The sequence below is a fragment of the Callionymus lyra genome, chromosome 3 (genome assembly GCF_982586985.1).
Source record: "Callionymus lyra chromosome 3, fCalLyr1.hap1.1, whole genome shotgun sequence".
Taxonomy (NCBI): domain Eukaryota; kingdom Metazoa; phylum Chordata; class Actinopteri; order Syngnathiformes; family Callionymidae; genus Callionymus; species Callionymus lyra.
Genome location: NC_141820.1, coordinates 286,453 through 300,251, shown reverse-complemented (window position 1 = coordinate 300,251; position 13,799 = coordinate 286,453).

The window sequence follows — 13,799 nt, the reverse complement described above, 5'->3', positions numbered from 1 at the left end:
GAACATGTAGACTCAGACGCTATGAAGGTCGTCCTGAGGAACATCTCACATCTGCTCAGGTCACTGTGTCTCAAGTGTCATCAGACTGAGGATCAATAAAGTTTTACCTTAAACTGAGGGTCAATAAAGTTTTACATTAGACTGAGGATCAATAAAGTTTTACATTAGACTGAGGATCAATAAAGTTTTACATCAGACTGAGGATCAATAAAGTTTTACATTAGACTGAGGATCAATAAAGTTTTACATTAGACTGAGGATCAATAAAGTTTTACCTTAGACTGAGGATCAATAAAGTTTTACATCACACTGAGGATCAATAAAGTTTTACATCAGACAGAGGATCAATAAAGTTTTACATTAGAATGAGGATCAATAAAGTTTTACATTAGACTGAGGATCAATAAAGTTTTACATCAGACTGAGGATCAATAAAGTTTTACCTTAGACTGAGGATCAATAAAGTTTTACATCAGACTGAGGATCAATAAAGTTTTACATTAGACTGAGGATCAATACAGTTTTACATTAGACTGAGGATCAATAAAGTTTTACATTAGACTGAGGATCAATAAAGTTTTACCTTAGACTGAGGATCAATAAAGTTTTACATTAGACTGAGGATCAATAAAGTTTTACATCAGACTGAGGATCAATACAGTTTTACATTAGACTGAGGATCAATAAAGTTTTACATTAGACTGAGGATCAATAAAGTTTTACATCAGACAGAGGATCAATAAAGTTTTACATTAGAATGAGGATCAATATAGTGTTACATTAGACTGAGGATCAATAAAGTTTTACCTTACACTGAGGATCAATAAAGTTTTACATTAGACTGAGGATCAATAAAGTTTTACATCAGACTGAGGATCAACAAAGTTTTACATCAGACTGAGGATCAATAAAGTTTTACATTAGACTGAGGATCAATAAAGTTTTACATCAGACTGAGGATCAATAAAGTTTTACATCAGACTGAGGATCAATACAGTTTTACATTAGACTGAGGATCAATAAAGTTTTACATTAGACTGAGGATCAATAACGTTTTAGATCAGACTGAGGATCAATAAAGTTTTACATTAGACTGAGGATCAATACAGTTTTACATCAGACTGAGGATCAATAAAGTTTTACATTAGACTGAGGATCAATAAAGTTTTACATCAGACTGAGGATCAATAAAGTTTTACATCAGACTGAGGATCAATACAGTTTTACATTAGACTGAGGATCAATAAAGTTTTACATCAGACTGAGGATCAATACAGTTTTACATTAGACTGAGGATCAATAAAGTTTTACATTAGACTGAGGATCAATACAGTTTTACATCAGACTGAGGATCAATAAAGTTTTACATTAGACTGAGGATCAATAAAGTTTTTCATCAGACTGAGGATCAATAAAGTTGTACATTAGTCTGAGGATCAATAAAGTTTTACATTAGACTGAGGATCAATAAAGTTTTACATTAGACTGAGGATCAAAAAAGTTTTACCTTAGACTGAGGATCAATAAAGTTTTACATCAGACTGAGGATCAATAAAGTTTTACATTAGACTGAGGATCAATAAAGTTTTACATCAGACTGAGGATCAATAAAGTTTTACATTAGACTGAGGATCAATAAAGTTTTACATTAGACTGAGGATCAATAAAGTTTTACATCAGACTGAGGATCAATAAAGTTTTACATTAGACTGAGGATCAATAACGTTTTACATTAGACTGAGGATCAATAAAGTTTTACATCAGACTGAGGATCAATAAAGTTTTACATTAGACTGAGGATCAATAAAGTTTTACATTAGACTGAGGATCAATAACGTTTTACATTAGACTGAGGATCAATAAAGTTTTACATCAGACTGAGGATCAATAAAGTTTTACATTAGACTGAGGATCAACAAAGTTTTACATTAGACTGAGGATCAATAAAGTTTTACATTAGACTGAGGATCAATAAAGTTTTACATCAGACTGAGGATCAATAAAGTTTTACCTTAGACTGAGGATCAATAAAGTTTTACATTAGACTGAGGATCAATAAAGTTTTACCTTAGACTGAGGATCAATAAAGTTTTACATCAGACTGAGGATCAATAAAGTTTTACCTTAGACTGAGGATCAATAAAGTTTTACATCAGACTGAGGATCAATAAAGTTTTACATCAGACTGAGGATCAATAAAGTTTTACCTTAGACTGAGGATCAATAAAGTTTTACATCAGACTGAGGATCAATAAAGTTTTACATTAGACTGAGGATCAATAAAGTTTTACATCAGACTGAGGATCAATAAAGTTTTACATTAGACTGAGGATCGATAAAGTTTTACATCAGACTGAGGATCAATAAAGTTTTACATTAGACTGAGGATCAATAAAGTTTTACATTAGACTGAGGATCAATAAAGTTTTAGATCAGACTGAGGATCAATAAAGTTTTACATTAGACTGAGGATCAATAAAGTTTTACATAAGACTGAGGATCAATAAAGTTTTACATCAGACTGAGGATCAATAAAGTTTTACATTAGACTGAGGATCAATAAAGTTTTACATTAGACTGAGGATCAATAAAGTTTTACATTAGACTGAGGATCAATAAAGTTTTACATCAGACTGAGGATCAATACAGTTTTACATTAGACTGAGGATCAATAAAGTTGTACATTAGACTGAGGATCAATAAAGTTTTACATCAGACTGAGGATCAATAAAGTTTTACATAAGACTGAGGATCAATAAAGTTTTACATTAGACTGAGGATCAATAAAGTTTTACATTAGACTGAGGATCAATAAAGTTTTACATCAGACTGAGGATCAATAAAGTGTTACATTAGACTGAGGATCGATAAAGTTTTAGATCAGACTGAGGATCAATAAAGTTTTACATTAGACTGAGGATCAATAAAGTTTTACATTAGACTGAGGATCAATAAAGTTTTACATTAGACTGAGGATCAATAAAGTTTTACATCAGACTGAGGATCAATACAGTTTTACATTAGACTGAGGATCAATAAAGTTTTAGATCAGACTGAGGATCAATAAAGTTTTACATTAGACTGAGGATCAATTAAGTTTTACATTAGACTGAGGATCAATAAAGTTTTACATCAGACTGAGGATCAATAAAGTTTTACATTAGACTGAGGATCAATAAAGTTTTACATTAGACTGAGGATCAATAAAGTTTTACATCAGACTGAGGATCAATACAGTTTTACATTAGACTGAGGATCAATAAAGTTTTACATCAGACTGAGGATCAATACAGTTTTACATTAGACTGAGGATCAATAAAGTTTTACATCAGACTGAGGATCAATAAAGTTGTACATTAGACTGAGGATCAATAAAGTTTTACATCAGACTGAGGATCAATAAAGTTTTACATTAGACTGAGGATCAATACAGTTTTACATCAGACTGAGGATCAATACAGTTTTACATCAGACTGAGGATCAATAAAGTTTTACATTAGACTGAGGATCAATAAAGTTTTACATTAGACTGAGGATCAATAAAGGTGTACATTAGACTGAGGATCAATAAAGTTTTACATTAGACTGAGGATCAATAAAGTTTTACATTAGACTGAGGATCAATAAAGTTTTACATTAGACTGAGGATCAATAAAGTTTTACATCAGACTGAGGATCAATACAGTTTTACATTAGACTGAGGATCAATAAAGTTGTACATTAGACTGAGGATCAATAAAGTTTTACATCAGACTGAGGATCAATAAAGTTTTACATCAGACTGAGGATCAATACAGTTTTACATTAGACTGAGGATCAATAAAGTTTTACATTAGACTGAGGATCAATAAAGTTTTACATCAGACTGAGGATCAATAAAGTTTTACATTAGACTGAGGATCAATAAAGTTTTACATTAGACTGAGGATCAATAAAGTTTTACATTAGACTGAGGATCAATAAAGTTTTACATCAGACTGAGGATCAATAAAGTTGTACATTAGACTGAGGATCAATAAAGTTGTACATTAGACTGAGGATCAATAAAGTTTTACATCAGACTGAGGATCAATACAGTTTTACATTAGACTGAGGATCAATAAAGTTTTACATTAGACTGAGGATCAATAAAGTTTTACATCAGACTGAGGATCAATAAAGTTTTACATCAGACTGAGGATCAATACAGTTTATGTTTGTTGATTTTGATACGATTTTATTTTGAGATTAATTTAGTTATTCTGTTTTAATTATGCGTATTCACAACAGTTTTCTCAACAGTTGGAGGTACTACTTCAATATACACACGTTGGAGGTACTACTTCAATATACACATGTTGGAGGTACCACTTCAATATACACACGTTGGAGGTACCACTTCAATATACACACGTTGGAGGTACCACTTCAATATACACACGTTGGAGGTACCACTTCAATATACACACGTTGGTGGTACCACTTCAATATACACACGTTGGAGGTACCACTTCAATATACACACGTTGGTGGTACCACTTCAATATACACACGTTGGAGGTACCACTTCAATATACACACGTTGGTGGTACCACTTCAATATACACACGTTGGAGGTACCACTTCAATATACACACGTTGGAGGTACCACTTCAATATACACACGTTGGAGGTACCACTTCAATATACACATGTTGGAGGTACCACTTCAATATACACACGTTGGAGGTACCACTTCAATATACACACGTTGGAGGTACCACTTCAATATACACACGTTGGAGGTACCACTTCAATATACACACGTTGGAGGTACCACTTCAATATACACACGTTGGAGGTACTACTTCAATATACACACGTTGGAGGTACCACTTCAATATACACACGTTGGAGGTACCACTTCAATATACACACGTTGGAGGTACCACTTCAATATACACACGTTGGAGGTACTACTTCAATATACACACGTTGGAGGTACCACTTCAATATACACACGTTGGAGGTACCACTTCAATATACACACGTTGGAGGTACCACTTCAATATACACACGTTGGAGGTACTACTTCAATATACACACGTTGGAGGTACCACTTCAATATACACACGTTGGAGGTACCACTTCAATATACACACGTTGGAGGTACCACTTCAATATACACACGTTGGAGGTACTACTTCAATATACACACGTACATACATGTACATAGAACAAAGTATTACATTATCTTATTGTAAGAAAGTTTGTGTTTCGAGCATCGAAATGTCAAATAAATAAAAGTCCATTTCTTTCGCGGCTGCAGTTCATGAAGAACAGAAAATACATGAGTGTCGTTTCCAAGTAAGAACTTGATAGCATTTGAGTTCCGCCTCCAAGTGCCGACCCTTGAAACAAAGGGTTCAAAGTTCAATTGAACAAACATGTATAAAAGCAACATTAACTTGTTCTTCTGTCGCTTCAAACACAAAACATAACAAACATTATTTGAACTACAGAACGAGTTTCTCGCTTCTTTCATTGAACCGGCTTCAGGTAGACAACGTTTCTGAGTAGAATTCACTTCAACGAGAACATCATGCTCAGGAGAACATCGTCCTCAGGAGAACATCGTCCTCAGGAGAACATCGTCCTCAGGAGAACATCATGCTCAGGAGAACATCGTCCTCAGGAGAACATCATGCTCAGGAGAACATCGTCCTCAGGAGAACATCGCCCTCAGGAGAACATCATGCTCAGGAGAACATCGTCCTCAGGAGAACATCGTCATCAGGAGAACATCGTCCTCAGGAGAACATCGTCCTCAGGAGAACATCGTCCTCAGGAGAACATCGTCCTCAGGAGAACATCATGCTCAGGAGAACATCATCCTCAGGAGAACATCGTCCTCAGGAGAACATCATGCTCAGGAGAACATCGTCCTCAGGAGAACATCGTCCTCAGGAGAACATCATGCTCAGGAGAACATCGTCCTCAGGAGAACATCGTCCTCAGGAGAACATCGTCCTCAGGAGAACATCGTCCTCAGGAGAACATCATGCTCAGGAGAACATCGTCCTCAGGAGAACATCGTCCTCAGGAGAACATCGTCCTCAGGAGAACATCATGCTCAGGAGAACATCGTCCTCAGGAGAACATCATGCTCAGGAGAACATCGTCCTCAGGAGAACATCATGCTCAGGAGAACATCGTCCTCAGGAGAACATCATGCTCAGGAGAACATCGTCCTCAGGAGAACATCGTCCTCAGGAGAACATCATGCTCAGGAGAACATCGTCCTCAGGAGAACATCGTCCTCAGGAGAACATCGTCCTCAGGAGAACATCATGCTCAGGAGAACATCGTCCTCAGGAGAACATCATGCTCAGGAGAACATCGTCCTCAGGAGAACATCGTCCTCAGGAGAACATCATGCTCAGGAGAACATCGTCCTCAGGAGAACATCGTCCTCAGGAGAACATCATGCTCAGGAGAACATCGTCCTCAGGAGAACATCGTCCTCAGGAGAACATCATGCTCAGGAGAACATCGTCCTCAGGAGAACATCATGCTCAGGAGAACATCGTCCTCAGGAGAACATCGTCATCAGGAGAACATCGTCCTCAGGAGAACATCGTCCTCAGGAGAACATCATGCTTAGGAGAACATCATGCTCAGGAGAACATCGTCCTCAGGAGAACATCGTCATCAGGAGAACATCGTCCTCAGGAGAACATCGTCCTCAGGAGAACATCATGCTTAGGAGAACATCATGCTCAGGAGAACATCGTCCTCAGGAGAACATCGTCCTCAGGAGAACATCATGCTCAGGAGAACATCGTCCTCAGGAGAACATCATGCTCAGGAGAAAATCGTCCTCAGGAGAACATCGTCTTCAGGAGAACATCATGCTCAGGAGAACATCGTCCTCAGGAGAACATCGTCATCAGGAGAACATCGTCCTCAGGAGAACATCGTCCTCAGGAGAACATCATCATCAGGAGAACATCATCATCAGGAGAACATCGTCCTCAGGAGAACATCATGCTCAGGAGAACATCGTCCTCAGGAGAACATCATGCTCAGGAGAACATCGTCCTCAGGAGAACATCGTCCTCAGGAGAACATCATGCTCAGGAGAACATCGTCCTCAGGAGAACATCGTCATCAGGAGAACATCGTCCTCAGGAGAACATCGTCCTCAGGAGAACATCATGCTCAGGAGAACATCATGCTCAGGAGAACATCATGCTCAGGAGAACATCGTCCTCAGGAGAACATCATGCTCAGGAGAACATCGTCCTCAGGAGAACATCGTCCTCAGGAGAACATCGTCCTCAGGAGAACATCGTCCTCAGGAGAACATCATCATCAGGAGAACATCATCATCAGGAGAACATCGTCCTCAGGAGAACATCATGCTCAGGAGAACATCGTCCTCAGGAGAACATCGTCCTCAGGAGAACATCGTCCTCAGGAGAACATCATGCTCAGGAGAACATCGTCCTCAGGAGAACATCGTCCTCAGGAGAACATCGTCATCAGGAGAACATCGTCCTCAGGAGAACATCGTCCTCAGGAGAACATCATCATCAGGAGAACATCATCATCAGGAGAACATCGTCCTCAGGAGAACATCATGCTCAGGAGAACATCGTCCTCAGGAGAACATCATGCTCAGGAGAACATCGTCCTCAGGAGAACATCGTCCTCAGGAGAACATCATGCTCAGGAGAACATCGTCCGCAGGAGAACATCGTCCTCAGGAGAACATCATGCTCAGGAGAACATCGTCCTCAGGAGAACATCGTCCTCAGGAGAACATCGTCCTCAGGAGAACATCATGCTCAGGAGAACATCGTCCTCAGGAGAACATCGTCCTCAGGAGAACATCGTCCTCAGGAGAACATCGTGCTCAGGAGAACATCGTCCTCAGGAGAACATCGTCATCAGGACAACATCGTCCTCAGGAGAACATCGTCCTCAGGAGAACATCATGCTCAGGAGAACATCATGCTCAGGAGAACATCGTCCTCAGGAGAACATCATGCTCAGGAGAACATTGTCCTCAGGAGAACATCATGCTCCGGAGAACATCGTCTTCAGGAGACCATCGTCCTCAGGAGAACATCGTCCTCAGGAGAACATCGTCCTCAGGAGAACATCGTCCTCAGGAGAACATCGTCCTCAGGAGAACATCGTCCTCAGGAGAACATCATGCTCAGGAGAACATCGTCCTCAGGAGAACATCGTCCTCAGGAGAACATCGTCAACATCAGGTGTTTTGAGGAGGTCGGAGGTCACACACACGACTTGTTTGAAGAACATTCAAACATCAGCAGGTCGTGTGAATCTGTCGTCAGAACATTCAACGACATAAAGAACAAAGTATTTCATGAGAATATTTCATTTATTTACTTTCTTTGAGCAGTGTATAAATATATACATATATATATATATATATATATATATACACACATATGCTCATCGTTTGTTCATTTTTATGTTGAAATTCAACTTTGTAGCAGTTGTTACGTCCTCTAAGAAGAATGATGACTGAGGACGAGAGGATACAGTGATGACTGAGGACGAGAGGATACAGTAATGACTGAGGACGAGAGGATACAGTGATGACTGAGGACGAGAGGATACAGTGATGACTGAGGACGAGAGGATACAGTGATGACTGAGGACGAGAGGATACAGTGATGACTGAGGACGAGAGGATACAGTAATGACTGAGGACGAGAGGATACAGTGATGACTGAGGACGAGAGGATACAGTGATGACTGAGGACGAGAGGATACAGTAATGACTGAGGACGAGAGGATACAGTGATGACTGAGGACGAGAGGATACAGTGATGACTGAGGACGAGAGGATACAGTGATGACTGAGGACGAGAGGATACAGTGATGACTGAGGAGGAGAGGATACAGTAATGACTGAGGACGAGAGGATACAGTGATGACTGAGGACGAGAGGATACAGTGATGACTGAGGACGAGAGGATACAGTAATGACTGAGGACGAGAGGATACAGTGATGACTGAGGACGAGAGGATACAGTAATGACTGAGGACGAGAGGATACAGTGATGACTGAGGACGAGAGGATACAGTGATGACTGAGGACGAGAGGATACAGTAATGACTGAGGACGAGAGGATACAGTGATGACTGAGGACGAGAGGATACAGTGATGACTGAGGACGAGAGGATACAGTGATGACTGAGGACGAGAGGATACAGTGATGACTGAGGACGAGAGGATACAGTAATGACTGAGGACGAGAGGATACAGTGATGACTGAGGACGAGAGGATACAGTAATGACTGAGGACGAGAGGATACAGTGATGACTGAGGACGAGAGGATACAGTGATGACTGAGGACGAGAGGATACAGTGATTACTGAGGACGAGAGGATACAGTGATGACTGAGGACGAGAGGATACAGTGATGACTGAGGACGAGAGGATACAGTGATGACTGAGGACGAGAGGATACAGTGATGACTGAGGACGAGAGGATACAGTGATGACTGAGGACGAGAGGATACAGCAGCTTTTAAAGCTGATGTTTGAACATATTTTGGTTTGAAAACGAATGAAAGTAGTAACGACTTCAAGAGTCATGTGGTCTGTAAATACTACAACACCAGAGTCAAGTACTGGACAATACTACACATATATACTTGTTACTACACTGTCACAACACCAGAGTCAAGTACTGGACAATACTACACATATATACTTGTTACTACACTGTCACAACACCAGAGTCAAGTACTGGACAATACTACACATATATACTTGTTACTACACTGTCACAACACCAGAGTCAAGTACTGGACAATACTACACATATATACTTGTTACTACACTGTCACAACACCAGAGTCAAGTACTGGACGATACTACACATATATACTTGTTACTACACTATCACAACACCAGAGTAAAGTACTGGACAATACTACACATATATACTTGTTACTACACTATCACAACACCAGAGTAAAGTACTGGACAATACTACACATATATACTTGTTACTACACTATCACAACACCAGAGTCAAGTACTGGACAATACTACACATATATACTTGTTACTACACTATCACAACACCAGAGTCAAGTACTGGACAATACTACACATATATACTTGTTACTACACTATCACAACACCAGAGTCCAGTACTGGACAATACTACACATATATACTTGTTACTACACTATCACAACACCAGAGTCAAGTACTGGACAATACTACGCATATATACTTGTTACTACACTATCACAACACCTTAGTCAAGTACTGGACAATACTACACATATATACTTGTTACTACACTATCACTACACCAGAGTCAAGTACTGGACAATACTACACATATATACTTGTTACTACACTATCACAACACCAGAGTCAAGTACTGGACAATACTACACATATATACTTGTTACTACACTATCACAACATCAGAGTCAAGAACTGGACAATACTACACATATATACTTGTTACTACACTATCACAACACTAGAGTCAAGTACTGGACAATACTACACATATATACTTGTTACTACACTATCACAACACCAGAGTCAAGTACTGGACAATACTACACATATATACTTTTTACTACACTATCACAACACCTTAGTCAAGTAATGGACAATACTACACATATATACTTGTTACTACACTATCACAACACCAGAGTCAAGTATTGGACAATACTACACATACTATATAAACTTGTTACTACACTATCACAACACCAGAGTCAAGTACTGGACAATACTACACATATATACTTGTTACTACACTATCACAACACCTTAGTCAAGTAATGGACAATACTACACATATATACTTGTTACTACACTATCACAACACCAGAGTCAAGTACTGGACAATACTACACATATATACTTTTTACTACACTATCACAACACCAGAGTCAAGTATTGGACAATACTACACATACTATATAAACTTGTTACTACACTATCACAACACCAGAGTCAAGTACTGGACAATACTACACATATATACTTGTTACTACACTATCACAACACCTTAGTCAAGTAATGGACAATACTACACATATATACTTGTTACTACACTATAACAACACCAGAGTCAAGTACTGGACAATACTACACATATATACTTGTTACTACACTATCACAACACCAGAGTCAAGTACTGGACACTACTACACGTATATACTTGTTACTACACTATCACAACACCAGAGTCAAGTACTGGACAATACTACACATATATACTTGTTACTACACTATCACAACACCAGAGTCAAGTACTGGACAATACTACACATATATACTTGTTACTACACTATCACAACACCAGAGTCAAGTACTGGACAATACTACACATATATACTTGTTACTACACTATCACAACACCAGCGTCACGTACTGGACAATACTACACATATATACTTGTTACTACACTATCACAACACCAGAGTCAAGTACTGGACAATACTACACATATATACTTGTTACTACACTATCACAACACCAGAGTCAAGTACTGGACAATACTACACGTATATACTTGTTACTACACTATCACAACACCAGAGTCAAGTACTGGACAATACTACACATATATACTTGTTACTACACTATCACAACACCAGAGTCAAGTACTGGACACTACTACACGTATATACTTGTTACTACACTATCACAACACCAGAGTCAAGTACTGGACAATACTACACATATATACTTGTTACTACACTATCACAACACCAGAGTCAAGTACTGGACAATACTACACATATATACTTGTTACTACACTATCACAACACCAGAGTCAAGTACTGGACAATACTACACATATATACTTGTTACTACACTATCACAACACCAGCGTCACGTACTGGACAATACTACACATATATACTTGTTACTACACTATCACAACACCAGAGTCAAGTACTGGACAATACTACACATATATACTTGTTACTACACTATCACAACACCAGAGTCAAGTACTGGACAATACTACACATATATACTTGTTACTACACTATCACAACACCAGAGTCAAGTACTGGACAATACTACACATATATACTTGTTACTACACTATCACAACACCAGAGTCAAGTACTGGACAATACTACACATATATACTTGTTACTACACTTTCACAACACCAGAGTAAAGTACTGGACAATACTACACATATATACTTGTTACTACACTATCACAACACCAGAGTAAAGTACTGGACAATACTACACATATATACTTGTTACTACACTATCACAACACCAGAGTCAAGTACTGGACAATACTACACATATATACTTGTTACTACACTATCACAACACCAGAGTCAAGTACTGGACAATACTACACATACTGTATATACTTGTTACTACACTATCACAACACCAGAGTCAAGTACTGGACAATACTACACATATATACTTGTTACTACACTATCACAACACCAGAGTCAAGTACTGGACAATACTACGCATATATACTTGTTACTACACTATCACAACACCTTAGTCAAGTACTGGACAATACTACACATATATACTTGTTACTACACTATCACAACATTAGAGTCAAGTACTGGACAATACTACACATATATACTTGTTACTACACTATCACTACACCAGAGTCAAGTACTGGACAATACTACACATATATACTTGTTACTACACTATCACAACACCAGAGTCAAGTACTGGACAATACTACACATATATACTTGTTACTACACTATCACAACACCAGAGTCAAGTACTGGACAATACTACACATATATACTTGTTACTACACTATCACAACACCAGAGTCAAGTACTGGACAATACTACACATATATACAGTACTTGTTACTACACCATCACTACACCAGAGTCAAGTACTGGACAATACTACACATATATACTTGTTACTACACTATCACAACACCAGAGTCAAGTACTGGACAATACTACACATATATACTTGTTACTACACTATCACAACACCAGAGTCAAGTACTGGACAATACTACACATATATACTTGTTACTACACTATCACTACACCAGAGTCAAGTACTGGACAATACTACACATATATACTTGTTACTACACTATCACAACACCAGAGTCAAGTACTGGACAATACTACACATATATACTTGTTACTACACTATCACAACACCAGAGTCAAGTACTGGACAATACTACACATATATACTTGTTACTACACTATCACAACACCAGAGTCAAGTACTGGACAATACTACACATATATACTTGTTACTACACTATCACAACACCAGAGTCAAGTACTGGACAATACTACACATATATACTTGTTACTACACTATCACAACACCAGAGTCAAGTACTGGACAATACTACACATATATACTTGTTACTACACTATCACAACACCAGAGTCAAGTACTGGACAATACTACACATATATACTTGTTACTACACTATCACAACACCAGAGTCAAGTACTGGACAATACTACACATATATACTTGTTACTACACTATCACAACACCAGAGTCAAGTACTGGACAATACTACACATATATACTTGTTACTACACTATCACAACACCAGAGTCAAGTACTGGACAATACTACACATATATACTTGTTACTACACTATCACAACACCAGAGTCAAGTACTGGACAATACTACACATATATACTTGTTACTACACTATCACAACACCAGAGTCAAGTACTGGACAATACTACACATATATACTTGTTACTACACTATCACAACACCAGAGTCAAGTACTGGACAATACTACA